Source organism: Pipistrellus kuhlii, unplaced genomic scaffold (assembly GCF_014108245.1).
Source record: "Pipistrellus kuhlii isolate mPipKuh1 unplaced genomic scaffold, mPipKuh1.p scaffold_m20_p_2, whole genome shotgun sequence".
Lineage (NCBI taxonomy): Eukaryota > Metazoa > Chordata > Mammalia > Chiroptera > Vespertilionidae > Pipistrellus > Pipistrellus kuhlii.
The window spans coordinates 102,456,824-102,475,545 of NW_023425515.1; the positions used below are offsets into that span (position 1 = coordinate 102,456,824).

Here is an 18,722-nt window from a genome sequence, read left to right on the forward strand (position 1 = left end):
GGTACATGCCCTTGACCTGAATTGAACCCGGGACCCCTCAGTCCCCAAGCCGACGCTCTATCCATTGAGCCAAACCGGTCTCGGCTGCTTCTGGACTTCTTTAGGGCCAGCAGCCACCTGACCTGGGATCCAGGGACACGGGCTTAGCTGACTACCATGGGTTCTGTGTCAAACCAAGCTGCCGGGGATTGTGGCCCAGGTGGCAGAGGAGCTGCAGCTGCTGCTTGGTGTCAGCATCTTTAAGGTTCAATGTGTGCGTGAGTTCTGTTTCCACCTATGACCGCCCTCACTGGGTTTACGCTCCACCCACTGATGGATATCTTTTTGCACCAGAGTAAGCTGCACCAGGGGAACTTCTGGAGGCTGTAGGGTGGTAAGGCAGTGGAGTTCCCCTTTAAAAAGTCTGCCAATGGCCTAAAATCTATCTGAGTAATTACCCTGGTGTGGTATTCTTGGAAGTGAGAGAGGCTGCCAAAAGGGAAAAACATGCAGAAGTGCCAACTGAAGGAAGACAGGTGCTGCAACTGTGGAGGTCTAGACCATTGCGCCAAGGAATGCAAGCAGCCACTTTAGCCCAAGAAGTGCCATTTCTGTCAGAGCTTCAGCCAAATGGTGGCCTTGTGTCCACTGAAGGCCCCGCAGGCCCCTAGCTCACAGGGAAAGCCACCCTACTTTCAGGAGGTAGAAGATAGCCCAGCCCTGTTCTCAGATGCCCATAATTGAGCCACAGTAGTGGGTAAGGGGCTATGCTTTTGTGATCTGGAAGTTTCAAGGAGCGGGCATCAAATGGCATAATGGATAAAGTCGGAGACACAAGGTGGATAGGGGCAACTGGCACTGCCATGTGTCTCAGGCCAAGTTCCATAGCATCACTCCCTCTTCTCTCTTGGCAGAGACCACATTCTATGCACATGCATGTGAGGACTTTGGGGGAAATCCCTCCCTACATGCTTTATCTGAGTCTCTACCCCGAGATCTCTAGCTTTTGAAAGTGGCCTGGATAGAGAAGCTGTTTTTCTTTTTTATTTATTATTTACTTATTTTTAATTCTCACCCGAGGATATTTTTTCCATTGCTTTTTATAGAGAGTAGAAGGGGGGAGGGAGAATGGATGGGAGGAGGGGGAGAGAACCATCAATGAGAGAGACACATCAATTGGTTGCCTCCCACTCATGCCTCGACAGGGGCCAGGGATTGAATCTGCAACCCAGGTAGGCTGCTTTGACCAGGAATTGAATTCGCCCTCCTCAGTACAGGGCTAATGCCTCCAACCACTGAACACACCGGCCAGGACAGGAAGCTATTTTCTTTTTAAAGAAGGATGTGTAATAATACTTTCCCTGCCAGAGTGAAAAGATTAGCATGAGACCAGATTGATGAACCCAACCCACAAATAACTGCATTCTGTACGAGGGAATCTATCAGGGGTACAATAGGCTTTTTATACATCTTGTCTCCTCATTAACTACTCTTGGAATAGGATGCTGAGAATTGTTCCAAGCAGTGGGTTGTGACCATAGGCAAAAGGGGTCACTGGGGGTACAGCTGCAGTTCTGCTGCTCCTAAGCTTGCTCCCACCCCATTTCTGGGCCAATACAATTTTATTTATTTGGTCCCTTGGATAACTGTACCTTGGGTTCTACTTTCTCAGGATGCTAACTGCACTATCTGTGTGTGAATCACATATTTTGTTTAGTTATCTGAGTGTATTCACCCATCTCCCCAACCCCCTCCCATGTGGCAGCCATCAAAATGTTCTCTATGTCTATGAGTCTGTTTCTGTTCTGCTTGTTCATTTGTTTTGATTAGATTCATTTGTTGATAAAATGTATTTATTGCCATTTCATTGTTCATCCTAAAAATTTTTATGTTTTTGTTAATCCTCACCCAAGGATATGTTTTCCATTGATTTTTTCGAGAGAATAGGGGGCTAGGGAGAGAGAGAGAGAGAGAGAGAGAGAGAGAGAGAGAGAGAGAGAGAGAGAGAGAGAGAGAGAGATCTTTTATCTTTTTTTTTCCTTCCTCTTCCTAACATTTCATATGATACTGGTTTGGTGGTAATAAAGTCCTTTAGTTTTTTCTTATCTGGGAAGCTGTTTTGGGAAGCTGTTCACAAGGCTGTTTGTATGTCCTTTGATTCTAAATAATAGTTTTGCTGGGTAGAGCAATCTTGGTTGTAGGTCCTTGCTTTTCATCACTTTGAATATTTGTTTCCTCTCCCTTCTGACCTGTGAAGTTTCTATTGAGAAATCAGCTGACAGTTTTATGGGAGCTCCCTTGCAGGTTACTAATTGCTTTTCTCTTGCTGCTTTTAAGATTTTGTCTTTAACCTTTGGCATTTTAATTATGATGTATCTTTGTGTGGTCCTCTTTGGGTTCATCTTGTTTGGACTCTGTACTTCTTCAACTTGTATGTCTATTTTTTTTTTCACCAGGTAGGGGAAGTTTTCTGTCATTATTTTTTCAAATATGTTTTCAATTTCTTGCTCCCTCTCTTCTTCAGCATGCCCATGATGCGAATGTTGGTACGCTTGAAGTTGTCCCAGTGGCTCCTTACACTATATTCATTTTTTTAAAAATTCTTTTTACAGTTTGCTTTTCTGGTTGGGTGTTTTTGCTTCCTAATATTTTGCTGATTCTCAGCATCCTCTACATGACTACTGTTGGTTCCCTGTAAATTATTCTTTTCGTTTGTGTATCCTTCATTTCTGACTGGTTCTTTGCTATGGTTCCTGTGTCCTGTTTCATGCTATTGAGATTCTCACTAAGTTCCTTGAAGTTCTGACTAAATTCTTTGAGCATCCTTATAACCATTGTTTTGAACTCTATATCATTTAATTCTTTTTTTGTTTGTTTTGTTTTGTTTTTGAGAGAAAGGGAGAGGAAGAGAGAGATAGAAACATCAATGATGTGAGAAAATCATTGATCGGCTGCCTCCTGCACACCCCACATTGGGGATCAAGCCCACAACCCAGGCATGTGCTCTGACCAGGAATCAAATTGCTACCTCCTGGTTCATAGGTTAATGCTCAGCCACTGAGCCACACCAGCCAGATTCATTTAGTTCTTTTTCTGGAGATTTCTCCTATTCCTTCATTTGGGATCTATTTCTTTGTCTCCACATTTTGCCTGCTTCCCTTTTGTTTCTATGTATTTGGTAGAGCTGTTATGTCTTCTGAGTTTGGTAGAGTAACCTTGTGTAGTAGGTGTTCTGTAGGGTCCAGTCACACAGCTTCCCTGATCACCCTTCCTGGGCACTCCAGGTGCACTCCCAGGTGGGCTATGTAAACCCTTCTGTTGTAGTTGAGTATTTATTGCTGTTGGCAGATCAATGGAAGGGATTTAACTCTAGGCCAATCAGCTGTGAGGGCTGTCTGTGACTACCAATCATTGTGGAGGGTAGATAGAGGGCATGCTAAGGCCAAGTGCTGCTTATTTGAGGGATTTTAGGAGAAGTATCTGTTGTTCATTTTTCTGCATATTACAAATGCTTTCCATAAGTTTGTGGATGAATTTCTTAACTTAATAAGGTATATAAAAGAACTCAACAGGATGTGAGTTATGACATTTAAGGGTGTTGTCTTATTGCTTCAGAGTTATGGGTTATCATGTAACACATCATGTCACATGATTTGACTGAATTCAGGGGAAAACCCTCAGCTTGGTTTCCTTTGCTTAAATATATATAGTTCAAGGGCACAGATGCAAAGTTAGGATGAGGAAGTGCTATACAGTATAGGAAGCAGAAGCTTTTAAAGATAATTCACCATGATGTGAAACTCGTTTCCCAGGCTCTAGTAAATGAGTGAATACGGGAGCTGAAAGGAGATTTTTTTCCCCTCTTAAGTTAAGAGGAAGGGAGCTAGAAGCACATCAGGTAAGTGCTTGGAGTATCGACTTGTTTTTACAGAGATGGGGCTGTGTGCACATAGTTGTTAAATCTGCCGAGTGAAAGTCTGAAAGAAGAAATGCATGTGATGGGCTGGTCGAGCCAAATGCAGGGTATTGTTGTATTTCCAGATTTGTTTTCCTTATAAACTATTTTTCTTAGTTATTGAAAAGCAAATATAAAATATAATATACTTACTTACCTAAACTTGCATATATAATAACTCAAAGAGTTTAGGTAAGTTGTAATAGCTGCTGACCATACTCATTAAAATTTTTCTCCTCCCTGCTATAGAGGGTAATGGTTGTGTGCCTTACTTCTTATGGTGTATATTTAATTATTGAAAATGTGTAAAACCAATTTCATCTTATATTGGTTTTAAAGCAAAAATTCTTTACTCTTGCAAGAAAACATTAGCAACCTTAATAATGTTTAGTGCCATAAAGTTTAAGGTCCTGCAGGACTTATAGTAAAAAAGACCTTAGTTATTCTTTTTGGCATCTTTCTATGTTAAATATTTTTTTAAAAATATATTTTATTGATATTTTACAGAGAGGAAGGGAGAGAGATAGAGAGCTAGAAATGTCGATGAGAGAGAAACATCGACCAGCTGCCTCTTGCACACCCCCTACCGGGGATGTGCCCGCAACCAGGGTACATGCCCTTGACCGGAATCGAACCTGGGACCTTTCAGTCCTTAGACCGATGCTCTACCACTGAGCCAAACCGGTTTTGGCTATGTTAAATATTTTTAACTCAAATTCTGCCTTTGGTCTTAAAACAAAGAGATAATCAATCATGTGCTATTCAATACCATGATTGGTGAACTTTTGTCTTCCCATGGCTGGAAAAGAGCAACCAATTGAGGAGTTACTATTTTTTATTAACCTATATAATTCTTTTTTTTTTTTTTTTTAACTGCCTTAGTGCACCAAACTACATTTGTAAAACATCTATGAAGAAGTGATTTTTCAGCCCTGGCCAGCGTGGCTCAGAGGTTAAAATGTCATTCCATGCACTGAAGGGTCATGGGTTCGATTTCTGGTCAGTGCACATACCTAGGTTGCAGGTTCGATCCCTGTTCTGGTTGGGCTATGTACAGGAGGCAACCAATTGATATTTCTCTCTTTCCTTTCCTCCATCCTTTTCCCTTCTCTCTCTAAAATAAAAAACGTATCAGGTGAGGATTTTTTAAAAAAAGATCTTGGGTCCACACAGGATTTTCCTTACATTATGAATTTCCTTAGACATTTAATGTATTTGTGAAAAAATAATTATTTATTTTACAGTTAATGTCCTAAAACATGATAACCTTGAGAGGTATATACCTGTGACATAGAATGGAGTGATGTGTAAAGAAGGTTCTTATATAACATATTTTTATATGTTTTATACATATAAACAATTGTGAAATATGGCATAGTTAAAGTGATGAGGAGAACACTATCTAGAACAAGAAAGAAAAAGTTAAAAAGAGGATGATCACTTTAATTTGATCTTTCAAATTAATAAAAAGCTGAGTGCTGTCAAGTTTTTGGGGAATAACCAAAAGAAGCAGTGCCTATGATTCTCAAGAATGGCACTATTTAGTTGATGATTTTTGAGCTGGATTTTGAAGAATGAGTGCATTTCAATGTAAAAATGTTGGGAAAGTGTTCTAGGCAGTGTTGGCAACAGCTTGAGCAAAGGGGTTGGTCAGTTTTACTTCATTGTCTTTTCATGTCACCTAGAATGAAACCCACAGACCCTATTCTGATCTACAGGCATACTTGATCTGCACGTTGCCCTCAACCTCTGTCTGTCAGATGCCAGGTATCTCCTGTCCTTTCACTAGATTATTAAGATCCCCGAAGCAGTGGCTTTGCCTTAATTTCTCCAGAGCCTAGAATACCAAGTGCTCAATAAATGAATGTTAAATGAATGAGTTAAATTCAAAAGGTTAAGGTGCTATAGGATGTAAGATGTTTTTGAGGGGTGAAAGTAATGGGAAATATACATGGAATACTGGTCTTGAATGCAATAAAATTTAGGGCCATTTTGCAGTGAGGTGCTAATAACATAGCCCTGTAGAGCCTGGACTGGGAAGAGAGTGGAGTACAGTACCATATAAAAGCTTTGTCAACAATTCCTTCATTCAGTTGACATTCAATTTGTTTGTTCTATGGTAAGCACTGTTCTGAGGATACAAAGATGACTGAGAAGTGGTTCTAGTTGGTGGAACACCAGATTTGAGAATATACTGAAAATGAGGGTTCAAGAAAGTAAGGTGTGTGGGGCTTAAACCGTGGCGTTGTCAGAGAGGTGGGATTGAGTCTTAAGTCTCATAGACAATTTCTTTTTTATTTTATTTTATTATTATTTTTAAATAAATTTTTATTGTTCATATTATTACAAATGTTCCTTTCCCCCCCCTTCTCACCCCACCCTCTGCCCTTTCCCCACCCCCCATTGTCCTCATCCATAGGTGTACAGTTTATGTTCAGTCTCTTCCCACATCCCCCTCTCCCCTTTTCCCCAAGAATAAACAGTTCACTCCCCTTCCATACCTCTGATTCTATTATATTCAACAGTTAATATTGTTCCTCAGATTTTTCTTTTTTAGTTTCCTTGGTTTTTAGATTCACTTGTTGATAGTTACGTATTTGTTGTTCATAATTTTTATCTTTATTTACTTTCTCTTCTGAAAGAACCCCCTTCAGCAATTCATATAATTCTGGTTTGGTGGTGATGAACTCCTTTAGCTTTTTTTTATTAGTAAAGCTCTTTATCTGACCTTCGAATCTGAGTGATAGCTTTGCTGGATAGATTATCTTTGGCTGTAGGTTCTTGCTATTCATCACCTTGAATATTTCTTGCCATTCCCGTCTGGCCTGCATGGTTTCTGTTGAGAAATCAGCTGACAATGGTATAGGTGCTCCTTTATAGGTAACTACCTTCTTTGCTCTTGCTTCTTTTAATATTCTCTCTTTGTCTTTTGCTCTTGGAATCTTAATTATGATTTGTCTTGGTGTGGTCCTCTTTGGATTCCTTTTGTTTGGAGTTCTGTGCGCTTCCTGGACTTGTAAGTCTAATTCTTTCACCAGGTGGGGAAAGTTTTCTGTCACTATTTCTTTCAGTATGTTTTCGATATCTTGCTCTCTCTCATCTTCTGGGACCCCCATAATTCTGATGTTGGTTTGCTTGAAGTTGTCCCAGAGGTTTCTTACATTATCTTCAACTTTCTGGATTCTCTGGCCTTCTTGCGTTTGCGGAGGAGTGTCTTCTGGCTCTTTATGTTCCAAATCTTTGACTTGATTCTTGCGATCTTCCATTCTGTTTTTAGGATTCCATAAAATATTTTTTATTTCAGACAATGTATTCTTTATTTCTTGTTGATCCCTTATTATTTCTAGTTGATCCCTTTTCATATCCTCATAGGTCTTGTTTATTTTATTGGCTTTTTCTAGGAGATTCTTGAACAACCTTATAAGTGTGGTTTTGAACTCTATATCCAGTAGCTTTTTGTCCTCCATTTCTTTCATTTGTGATCTATTTGGTTTAGGCATTTTCGCAGGCAGCTTTCCTGATGGGGCGGGGTTTCAGGGTGAAGCCTACAGCCTTGGCTTCCGTCAGCCCCGCCCTATGCGACTCCTGAGACTCAGGGTCCTTCAGTATTTGTTGCGAGCGCCTCTGAGAGAAAGGTGCCCTCGATTTTCGCCTGCTGCCAAACTGTCTATGCTCTCCCACAATGAGTCCGGTATTGGGGTTCAGTTCAGTTGGTAGTGGGATTGGAGGTGGCATTCAGAGCAGTCTGGAGCCCCTGTCTCCTTCCCGTCAGGGCAATCCCGCGGCACAGCCGGCCAGCCCTTCTCTGCGCGCAGTGTGCGAGCCTCCGGGACCTCCTTTCGCCGCTTCCCCTGAGTCCCGCCTTACAGCCCGGCTCCCTATGGATGAGCCTGGGTCCCCGGGGTCTGGCCTAGAATTGGGGTTCAGAGCAGTTGGAGCTGGGCCCAGCACAGTCGGAGCTTTTCTCTCCTTCCCGCTTGGGACCGCCAGCCAGGCACTCGGCCTCCCTCCTCTCCGGCTCTGTCCTCTCCGCGCGCGCCGCGTGTCTCCCCGTACCTTGGGCCTTTACAGCTCCTCCGCGCTTCCTTCTGGTTTTGTCCTTGCTTCTTGTTGTAGAATTTCCAGTCAGTCGACTTTCCTGTAGTTCTGGGTAATGTCCATTTTATATTTTAGTTGTATTTTGTTGAAATTGTTGTGTGCGGCTGCGGCTAGTTGCCTACCCGAGCAGCCATCTTGGATTCTCCGATAGGTCTCATAGACAATTTCTTGATGTCAACAGCTCTGAGAATTCCGCAGAAAAAAATAAAGTCTTTAAAGTAACTTTAATTATATCTCAACTCTACATCTATAAATGTTTTTAAATTGCTTTTAGGAGTGTGTTGTTTTTTAAAGCAGAGGCCTTACAGTGATTTTGAATTAGGTCTTGCACAAAAGTTCTTACTAGTATATTAATTCATTTATTCTCAGAAGAAAATGTATTTTGGATATATATCTATATATATAAAAGCCTACGTGACCAGCCAACCAGCCAACCGGCTGGTAGCTATGCCACACAATGACCAACAAGGGGTAGATGCTCCAACCAGAAGGTATGACATGTACTGACCATGAGGGGACAGATGCTCAATACAAGAGCTGTTGAGTACATCTACATAATGGAATACTATGCTGCTATAAAAAAGAAGGAATTCTTATCATTTGCAGCAACCTGGATGGAATTGGAGAACATTATGCTGAGTGAAATAAGCCAGTCAATGAAAGAAAAACATAACATGATCTCACTCATTTATGGATAATAAAGAACATTATAAACTGATGAACAAAAAGATAGATACAGAGACAGTAAAGCAACAAACAGACTGACAAATTACAGCAGGGAGGGTAGGGGGATATGGGGGAGAAAAGAGATCAACCGAAGGCCTTGTATGCATGCATATAAGCAAAACCAATGGACGAGAAACTCTGGGGAGGGAGGGCATGTATGGGAGTGGGGGAGCAATGGTAAGATATGTACACATATAATACCTTAATAATAATAGAAAAAAGAAAAAAAAATAAATAGAAAAAAGAAAAAAAGAGCTGTTGAGCTACAGCAACTTTGCAGAGTGCCCTTTCGTACTCCGGAACCCGACAGGGGATGTCGGACTGCCGGTTTCAGCCCAATCCCAACAGGCCAGGCCGAGGGACCCCATCTGCCAGAGGAACCCCACTCACTGTGGAGATGCCCTTTGAGCCCTGGCGCTGCATCAGGTACAGCAGGCTGGGGAGGGACCACTCGCCCAGTCCCACCCCCCTGGTTACTTTCTAATTAATTTCCTTTTAATATACACAAATCTGTGCACTGGGTCTCTAGTGTATATATAATTGCCTGTATACTAGCTCAGATTTCAGCTCCAAGTTAGTGTGTCACTTCTGGGACATAGTTGACCAGTTTGAAGAATGAAGAGGATGATGTGCAGCCTATAAAATAAGTGATTGATTAAATTAAATGAGGTGATGTGTAGGAAAATATTTTATGCACTAAACATTGCTACAAATATATGATGGGATTGTAGGGGGTGGGAGGTGGGGAGAATGGATAGTAGAACACACCGGATGAGAGTTTGGGGTAGGATATATATATAGAACATGAAAAATTGAAAAACACATTTTACCAAATATTCTGGGTACTGGGCAGGGATGGGGTAGAGAAGAGGCAAATTTCCCTTAGTAAACTATCCACAGGGTTTAAAAACTACGCTTAAAGGAAGTTTGCTACTACACAGATGTTTATTTGTAGCCTAGAAAAGTGTTTGGACACATAGTTCTTTGGAGCCATCAGACCTGGGTTTAAATCTTCTGCCACTTGCAAGATTCTGAACAAATTACTTAACAGTTGAGTTACAGATTTCTTATCTCTAAATGGAAATAATGCCAATCTGTAAGTAGTAAGGATTAACTGAGATAATGTATGTAAAAGGATCCCCAGCTTGATATTTGGTGGCATTTAGGTGGTCAACAAATCTTCCTTTTTCTCCCTGTTTTGTTATTGTGGTAAATACATATATCATAACATTTGCCATTTTAAGACCATAAAATTTGCCATTTAAACCATTTTAAGTATTGTACAAACATCATCACTGTATACAGGTTTCCCCAAAAAATGTATACATACAACTTTGAATAATTATAAAGGCAGTGTTTATTAAAATACATTTCATTGAGTTATTAGCTGCTGAAGTATGCAAATATTTTAGGGGACACCCTATATTTTAAAACCTTTTTGTTGCCCCAGATAGATACTTCATACCCATTAAGCATTAACTCCCCATTCCTTCCAAACCCCTTGTAACTTCTAATCTACTTTCTTTTCTTTTTAAAAAAATTATTTATTTATTCTCATCTGAGGATATTTTTTTATTGCTTTTTAAATTAAAAAAAAAATCTTTATTGTTGAGAGTATTCTAGATGTCCTTCTTTTCCCCCCTCCTTTGTTTCCCTCCACCCAGTTCCTGCCCCGCCGCAGGCTTTTACCACTCCATTGTCTGTGTCCATAGGAAGATCTTTGGTTAATCTCTTCCCATCCCTTATTCCCCCTTCCCTTTGAGATTGTCAGTCTGTTCCATATTTCCATTCTTGTGATTCTATTTTATTCAGTTTTCTGTCATTTTTTTTCAAATAGGTTCTCAATTTCTTGCTCCCTCCTTCCAGCACACCCATGATGCGAATGTTAGTATGCTTGAAGTTGTCCCAGAGGCATCTTACATGATCTTCATATTTTTTTATTCTTTTTCTTTTTGCTGTTCTGATTGGATATTTTTTTGCTTCCTTGTATTCCAAATTCTTGATTTGATTCTCAGTGTCCTCTACTCTACTTTGATCATTGTAAATTATTTATTTCTAACTGGTCTTTTTTTATGTTGTTGATATTCTAAGTTCCTTGAAGTCATCACTTAGAACTTGAAGTTCTAAGTTCCTTGAGCATCCTTATAACCATTGTTTTGAATTCTATATCTAGTATTTTGCTTCCTTCCATTTCATTTTGGGTTTTTTTCTGGATATTTCTTCTGTTCTTTCATTTACAACATGTTTCTTTATCTCCTCATTTTGGCTGTTTCCCTGTGTTTATTTCTACTGCTATGTCTCTTGAAATTGGTAGAGTAGCTTGTGTAGTAAGGGTCCTATAGGGCCCATAGCTCAGTCTCCCCAGTCATCTGAGCTGGGTATTCTATGTGTGCTGGTTTATGAGCTGTGTACACTGTCCTATTGTAGTTGAGCCTTGATTAATGTTGGTGTCACTGGGAATTGATCCCCATGCCAGTTGACTACACAGCAGAAGAGTTGTTGTGCAGGAGCCAACCCTTTGGAGCAGGACTTGTTTCAGTGGGGCTCTGCTGCTCACTGAGCCTACCCGTTGAGTGTGTCACTCATGGAGGTGGTAGGGTTGTAATCTGGCGTGGTTGAAACACCACCAGGTGAACTGGCTCTGGGGTCTCCTGGGAGGTGCAAAGTCAGCCACTGCCAGGGCCTCTCAACCTGAACTACAAAACAATCTGTAGGTGGCTGCTACTTGAGTTGAGCCTGGAGGTGCCTAGGAGAGGCCAAGTAGTGAACCAGGGTAAGGTACCATTAATGCCAGGCCTGGGGCTACTTACTGAGAGGTACTGGACATGCTGGTGCTAGTTGCTGCTTGTTTGAGAGATTTTAGGAAAGTCTAAAGCAGGAGACAAGAGAGACATTTGTATGGGAAAGTCACTGGAAATGGCTTGGATGAGCCTGCATATAGGGAGGGGTGAGGTCTCAGGGAGTCACCAGTGCAAAGCAAAAAGTTTGAGCCAGGTTGATGGAGACTCAGATATGGTGTCTGCCTGCAGGCTCTGTTGGGGGAAGACCCAGAAAAAGCACTGTGGTCTCTGCCTGCACTTCTGTCTGGGAGAAAGCTGCCTTTCCAGTTTTCCCTGATTCCATACAAGTTAGTTCCTCCATGAATATCCCAAGTTCCTTTCAAGCTGCTGCCCCAGGGCTGGAGCTCTGAGGGAGTAAGTCCACGTAAGTCTGTATGTGAGCCCTTTAAGAGAAACTGCCTGGGTTGGGCCAGTATGGCTCAGTGGTTAAGCGTCAACCCATGAACCAAGAGGTCACCAGTTCAGTTCCTGATTAGGGCACATGCTTAGGTTGTGGGCTCAATTCCCAGTAGGGGCTTGTGGGAGACAACCAATTGATGTCTCTTTCTCATTGCTGTTTCTATTTCTCCTTCTCCCTTCTTCTTTCTCTAAAATCAATAGAAACTTTTTTTTTTTTTTAAGTGAGTAACGGCCTGAGACTCCAGTAGCCTCATGTCACTCAGCCACATCCCTGCTGGTTTTTACAGCCAGAAGTTGTGGGAACTTCTCTTCCCAGCACTGGAACCTTGGGCTGGGGACCTGCTGTGGGACAGAGACCACTCCCTACTCAGGGAAACCTCCACAGCCAGGATATCTGTCACAGTTTTAAAGCACCACACATGGATGTGGGACCAGGGGGTTTTGCAATTCTGCCTGCATTTCTGCACCTTCTAACAGTCTCGATGTGCTTCTTCTTTAATTCCCTAATTGTAGAGCTTCTGCTCAGCTAGAATGATGGTTGTTCTATTTCAGAATGGTTGTTGTATTTCAAAAATACAACTGTATTTTAGTTGTAAATTTTGATGCGGTTGTGGGAGGTGGCGAGTACCACACTTACCTACGCCTCCATCTTGACCAGATTTTCACCATTGACTTTTATTTTACTAAGACCATTATAAAGGTCTTCATTCATGATCTATCTAGGGGAAATAAAGGATTTATCCATGTGTCTTAGGAGAATGAAGTGTACACACATGAAATAGATAAAATTATAGCAAGTTTCATTTACATTTGAGCAGTAGCAGTGACCTATGAATAACAGTCCTGTAGAGAAAATGAACAGTAGTCAGAATTTTGAAGCTTATTTTAATGAATTGCTACCTGGATGAACAGAGAGGAGATGGGAAGAATATCTCAGACAAACAGGAATATATAATGCAGCTATGGGGAAGGGAATAGATTTTGCCTAGAAAGGTCTACACATAACCCTTGCATATAATGGTGACTTCTGTGGAAGTAATTAGAATGGTGAGAAGGAAAAAAGAGAATTGGAATCCAGACTGTCCATGACTAACCCAAAGATGACTAAATCAGCTACGTGAATCCTGTGTTGACAGGATTTCTAAGACCTTAAAAGAAAGGGAAGTAAGTCTGCCCAGCCAGCGTGGCTCAGTGGTTGAGCATGAACCTTTAAACCAGGATGTCATAGTTTGAAACTTGGTCAGGGCACTTGCCCAGGTTGTGGGCTCGATCCTCTGTGGAGCATGCAGGAGGCAGGTGATCAATGATTCCCTCTTATCCTTGATATTTCTTTCTTTCTCTCCCTCTCCCTTTCTGAAAACAATTTTAAAAATCCTACATAATAAAAGGTCAGACCATAAGTGGAATGATCAGAATGACCCCTATGAGGTGGGGGCTAGCAAGGAGAACCAGGTGGTTTGCAGGGGCAGTGGGGTGGGACCTGGGGCCAGGGAGGGGAACTGACTGGCTGGCGGCAGTGGCGGGGCAGGACGCTGGGGCAGGACGAGGGCCGGTGAGGGAAACTGGCTGGCTGGTGGTGGTGGCGGTGGGGCGGGATAAGGGCCTGCGAAGGGGAACCAGGCTGGAGGTGGCGGGACGAGGGCCTATGAGGGAAACTGGCTGGCTGGCAGCTAGGGACTGGTGGGTGGGCGGAAAGTGGCCCGTTTGCAGGCTAGGCCTAGGGACCCTAACCACACACAATTTCATGCTCTAGGCCTCTAATTTTTTTAATAAAGGAAATAACATTTACTGAGAATGCACTTCTTGTTGCTAAATGCTGAAATGCTTTCCTTTTGTGTTAAGGCCTTGACCACAGCGAGGTATTTTTATAATGCCCACATTATATATGAAGAAACTAACCTGCAGATGAAGAAATTTGCCTTTGCTAATAAGAGATGGAGCCAGGTTGTAATCCTGTGTGTATTTATACTTAAAACACATCTCAATTTGGACTAGCCACATTTCAAGTGGCTACCAAACTGGACTACATAGATCTAAGAAAAAGGTAGTAAGATTCATCCTAAAAAAGGCTCTGCTTTGAAGCAGTTGGAGGAATTGTTGTGGGGCAAGAGAACAGCTTAACCTAAGATGGAAAACTCTGTGGAAAAAAGTTATCATACATAAAAGGCAGGGCTGCTCTTTAAAAGAAAATGAAGATATTACTGTACCCTGTAAACTCATTACTGACTGTGGACCATTATGGAAAGCAGTAAGTCATGCTGACCTTTATCACCAGCAAGCAGTGACCAGAGAACTGTGTTGTTGACCGCTGATGCTAAACCATATTTGGTCAGGTGATGACATATCTTGGCAAATCTATTAATCATTAAGAATAGGAACCTCAGCCTTTAATATATACATGATTGCCATTGCTAAAAAGTCTTTTCTTCCAAATGCCGGATCCCTTTACAGAAGGGAAGCTGTAATGTTAGCTTGAAGAAATAACCATGAACAAACTACCTTATATGGGAATTTCCACAGACCTCAAATCTACCCGGAACAAGATAAATGATAGTTTCAGACTTCTATTCCAGCAATACAGAAATTATTTAATAGTGTTCTTGGAATTTCCTTTTCATTCTTTTTCTACCTGTGATTCTGCCTACTTTGTTGTCTTTGTCCCATTTAACTTTTCTCCTTCAATCTTTTATTATTATACTAAGGGGATCCCTTAGCCCAGCCTGCCTCCTCTCACAGTCCGAGAGCCCTCAGGGGATGTCCTACTGATAGTGTAGGCCCGCACCCAAGGGGGAGCAGGACTAAGCCATAGACTGGCGTCCCTCTGCAGGAGGCCACCAGGCTGATCAGGGGAAGACGCCACCCTCATCACCCTGCTGCTGCTGCCACTGCCACTACCAGCTGCCGCAGGTCCCAGCCCAGACTTCACAGCCACCAAGGTGTTTTAATCAACATGGACTCCAGTCCCTTCACCACAAAAAAATGACAACTTTCTTTAGGCATTTTCAAGATGTCTCTTTCATAGAATATGGCATTTCTTTCTTTTTTATCCTCATCTGAGGATATTTCCCCATTGATTTTTATTTTTTTAAATTAATCTTTATTGTTCAGATTATTACAATTGTTCTTCTTTTCCCCCCACATAGCTCCCCTCCACCCGGTTCCCAATCCACCCTCTTGCCCTTACCCCCCCTACCCCCACCACCTGTACAATTTTTGTCCAATCTCTTTCCCCCCCGAGAATTGTCAGTCCACTCCCTTTCTATGCCACTGATTCTATTATATTCACCAGTGTATTCTGTTCATCAGGTTTTTTATTTATCAATACTTGATTTTTATTTTTTATTTTTTTAAAATAAAACTTTATTGTTCATATTATTACAAATATTCCTCATTTTCCCCCCCTCCATTGCTCCCCTCCACCAGGTTCCCACTCCTCCCTCTGCCCTTTTCCCACCTCCCATTGTCCTCATCCATTTGTGCACAGTTTATGTTCAGTCTCTTCCCGCACCCCCCACTCCCCTTTTCCCCAAGAATCATCAGTCCACTCCCCTTCCATACCTCTGATTCTATTATATTCACCAGTTAATTTTGTTCATCAGATTTTTTAATTCCCTTGGTTTTTAGATTCACTTATTGATAGTTACATATTTGTTGTTCATAATTTTTATCTTTATTTTCTTCCTCTTTCTAAAGAACCCCTTCAGCAATTCATATAATTCTGGTTTGGCGGTGATGAACTCTTTTAGTTATTTTTTTATTTGTGAAGCTCTTTATCTGGTCTACAATTCTGAGTGATAGCTTTGCTGGGTAGAGTAATTTTGGCTGTAAGTTCTTGTTATTCATCAATATTTGATGAATTATTCTTGAATATATCTTGCCATTCCCATCTGGCCTTCATGGTTTCTGATGAGAAATCAGCTGACAATCGTATGGGTGCTCCTTTATAGGTAACTACCTCCTTTTCTCTTGCAGCTTTTAATATTCTCTCTTTGTCTTTTGCTCTTGGCATTTTAATTATGATGTGTCTTGGTGTGATCTTCTTTGGATTCCTTTTGTTTGGGGTTCTGGGCGCTTCCTGGATTTGTAAGTCTATTTCTTTCACTAGGTGGGGGAAGTTTTCTGTCACTATTTCTTCCAATATGTTTTCGGTATCTTGCTCTGTCTCTTCTGGGACCCCCATAATTCTGATGTTGGTTCACTTGAAGTTGTCCCAGAGGTTTCTTACACTATCTTCAACTTTCTGGATTCTCTTGTCTCCTTGCTTCTGCGGAGGAGTGTCCTCTGGCTCTTTGCGTTCCAAATCTTTTACTTGATTCTTGAGATCTTCCATTCTGTTTTTAGGACTCTGTATGATATTTTTTATTTCAGACAATGTATTCTTTATTTCTAGTTGATCCCTTTTCATATCCTCATAAGTCTCGTTTATTTTATTGGCCTTTTCTAGGAAGTTCTTGAAAAACCTTTTAACCTTGGTTTTTGAACTCTATATCCAGTCACTTGTTGTCCTCCATTTCTTTCTTGTTGTCCTCCGTTTCCTTGTCTTGGCATTTCCGCTGCTTTCCTGAGTTGGTAGGGTGGCTTTGTGTGTTTCGTGTCCTATATGGTTCAGTGGGTCAGCCTCCCCAGTTACCTGAGATGGATACTATTGGTGCACCCCTTTTGTGGACTGTGTGTACAGCCTTGTTGTAGTTAAGTCTTGATTGTTGTTGATATCACTGAGAGGAACCTCAAGGCCAATTGGCTGTGAGGATCAGCTGTGTCTATGTCGGGAGACAGCCTTATTTGACTAGACTAGGAAAATTATTGCAAAAGCCTCTGTGCCTACCTTGGATGGGCAGCGTTTCAGAGTGGAGCTTATAGCCTTGGCTTCCTATCAGCCCCGCCCTATGAGGTTCCTAAGTCTCAGTGTCCTTCGGTACTCGCTGCAAGCACCTTTAAGAGAAAGGTGCCCTCGAGTTTCGTCTGCTACCAGACAGTCTAGTCTCTCCCTCAATGAGCCCAGAACTGAGGTTCAGTACAGTTGGAAGTGGGGTTCAGAGCAGTCTGGAGCTTTTGTGTCCTTCCTGCTAGGGCAATCCAGCAGCACAGTCAACAGTCCGTCCTCTGCGTGTATTCACATGCACGCCTCCAGAGCTCTGCCTTTTGCTGTTCCCCTGAGTTTCTGCCTTACAGCCCAGGCTCCCTTGGTATGAGGCTGGGTCCCCAGGGTCTGGCCTGGAACTGGGGTTCAGCATAGTCTGAAGCTTTTGTCTCCTTCCCGCTTCTGCAATCTAGCAGCACAGTCAACAGTCCGTCCTCTGCGCATATTCACATGTCTGCCTCTGGGGCTCTGCCTTTTGCTGCTCCCCTGAGTTTCCACCTTACAGCCTAGATTTCCTCCGTATGAGCCTGGATCCCCAGGGTCTCATCCATAACTGGGGTTCAGTGCAGTCAGAACTGGAGTTCAGCACAATCTGGAGCTTTTAACTCCTTCCTACTAGGGAATGCCAACCAGGCACTCAGCTGCTCCCTCCTCTCCAACTCTGTCCTCTCCCAACACGCGGACCGTGTCTCTGTACTTTAGGCTTTTACAGCTCCTCTGATTTTCCTTCTGGTCTTCTCTTTCCTTCTAGTTGTAGAATTTCCAGTCAGTCAACTTTCCTGTAGTTCTGGATAATGTCCATTTTGTATTTTAGTTGTATTTTTTGAGTTGTTGTGCGAGGATGCAGTTAGGTGTTTACCTATGCTGCCATCTTGTTTTTTTTATTCACTTGATTTTTAGATTCACTTGTTGATAGATATGTATTTGTTGTTCATAATTTATATCTTTACCTTTTTCTTCTTTTTCTTCTTAAAATATATATTTGATTGATTTTGTACAGAGAGGAAGGGAGAGAGATAGAGAGTTAGAAACATTGATGAGAGAGAGTCATCGACCAGCTGCCTCTTGCACACCCCCTACTGGGGATATGCCCGCAACCAAGGTACATGCCCTTGACCGGAATAGAACCCTGGACCTTTCAGTCCCCAAGCCGATGCTCTATCCATTGAGCCAAACTGGTTTCGGCTTCTTTTTCTTCTTAAAGAAAACCTTTCAGCATTTCATATAATACTGGTTTGGTAGTGATGAATTCCTTTACCTTTTTCTTATCTGTGAAGCTCTTTATGTGACCTTGAATTCTGAATGATAGCATTGCTGGGTAGAGTAATCTTGGTTGTAGTTTCTTGGTATTCATCACGTTGAATATTTCTTGCCACTCCCATCTGGCCTGCATAGTTTCTGTAGAGAAATGAGGTGACATCTTATGGGTGCTCCCTTGTTGGTAACTGTTTTTCTCTTGCTGCTTTTAATATTCTCTCTTTGTCTTTTGCTCTTGGAATTTTAATTATGATGTGTCTTGGTGTGGTCCTCTTTGGATTCCTTTTGTTTGGGGTTCTGTGAGCTTGCTGGACTTGCAAGTCTATTTCTTTTACCAGGTGGGTGAAGTTTTCGATCATTATTTCTTCAAATAGGTTTTCAGTATCTTTCTCTATTCTTCTGGTACCCCCATAATTTGGATGTTGGTACACTTGAAGTTGCCCCAAAGGCTTCTTAGACTACCTTCGTATTTTTGGATTCTTTTTTCTTTTTGTTTTTCTGGTTGAGTGTTTTTTGCTTCTTTGTATTTCAAATCTTTGACTTTATTCTTGGGATCCTCTAGTCTACTGTTTGAACTATGTATATTATTTTTTATTTCAGTCAGGTA

General features: G+C 41.8%; 1 protein-coding gene across 3 annotated transcripts in view; it reads left to right on the forward strand.

Annotated features, from left to right (window-relative positions):
- LIMS1 (LIM zinc finger domain containing 1) overlaps window positions 1–18,722 on the forward strand; it is a 140,962-nt gene that overhangs the window by 32,165 nt on the left and 90,075 nt on the right. The window contains exon 1 of one of the 3 annotated variants that reach the window (XM_036448005.2): window positions 3,683–3,877. The exons of the other annotated variants lie outside the window; for them this stretch is intronic. The gene's annotated coding sequence lies outside the window, so the exon portion shown is untranslated. Of the gene's footprint in view, window positions 1–3,682; window positions 3,878–18,722 lie in introns of those variants that run through there. 3 annotated transcript variants of the gene reach the window in all.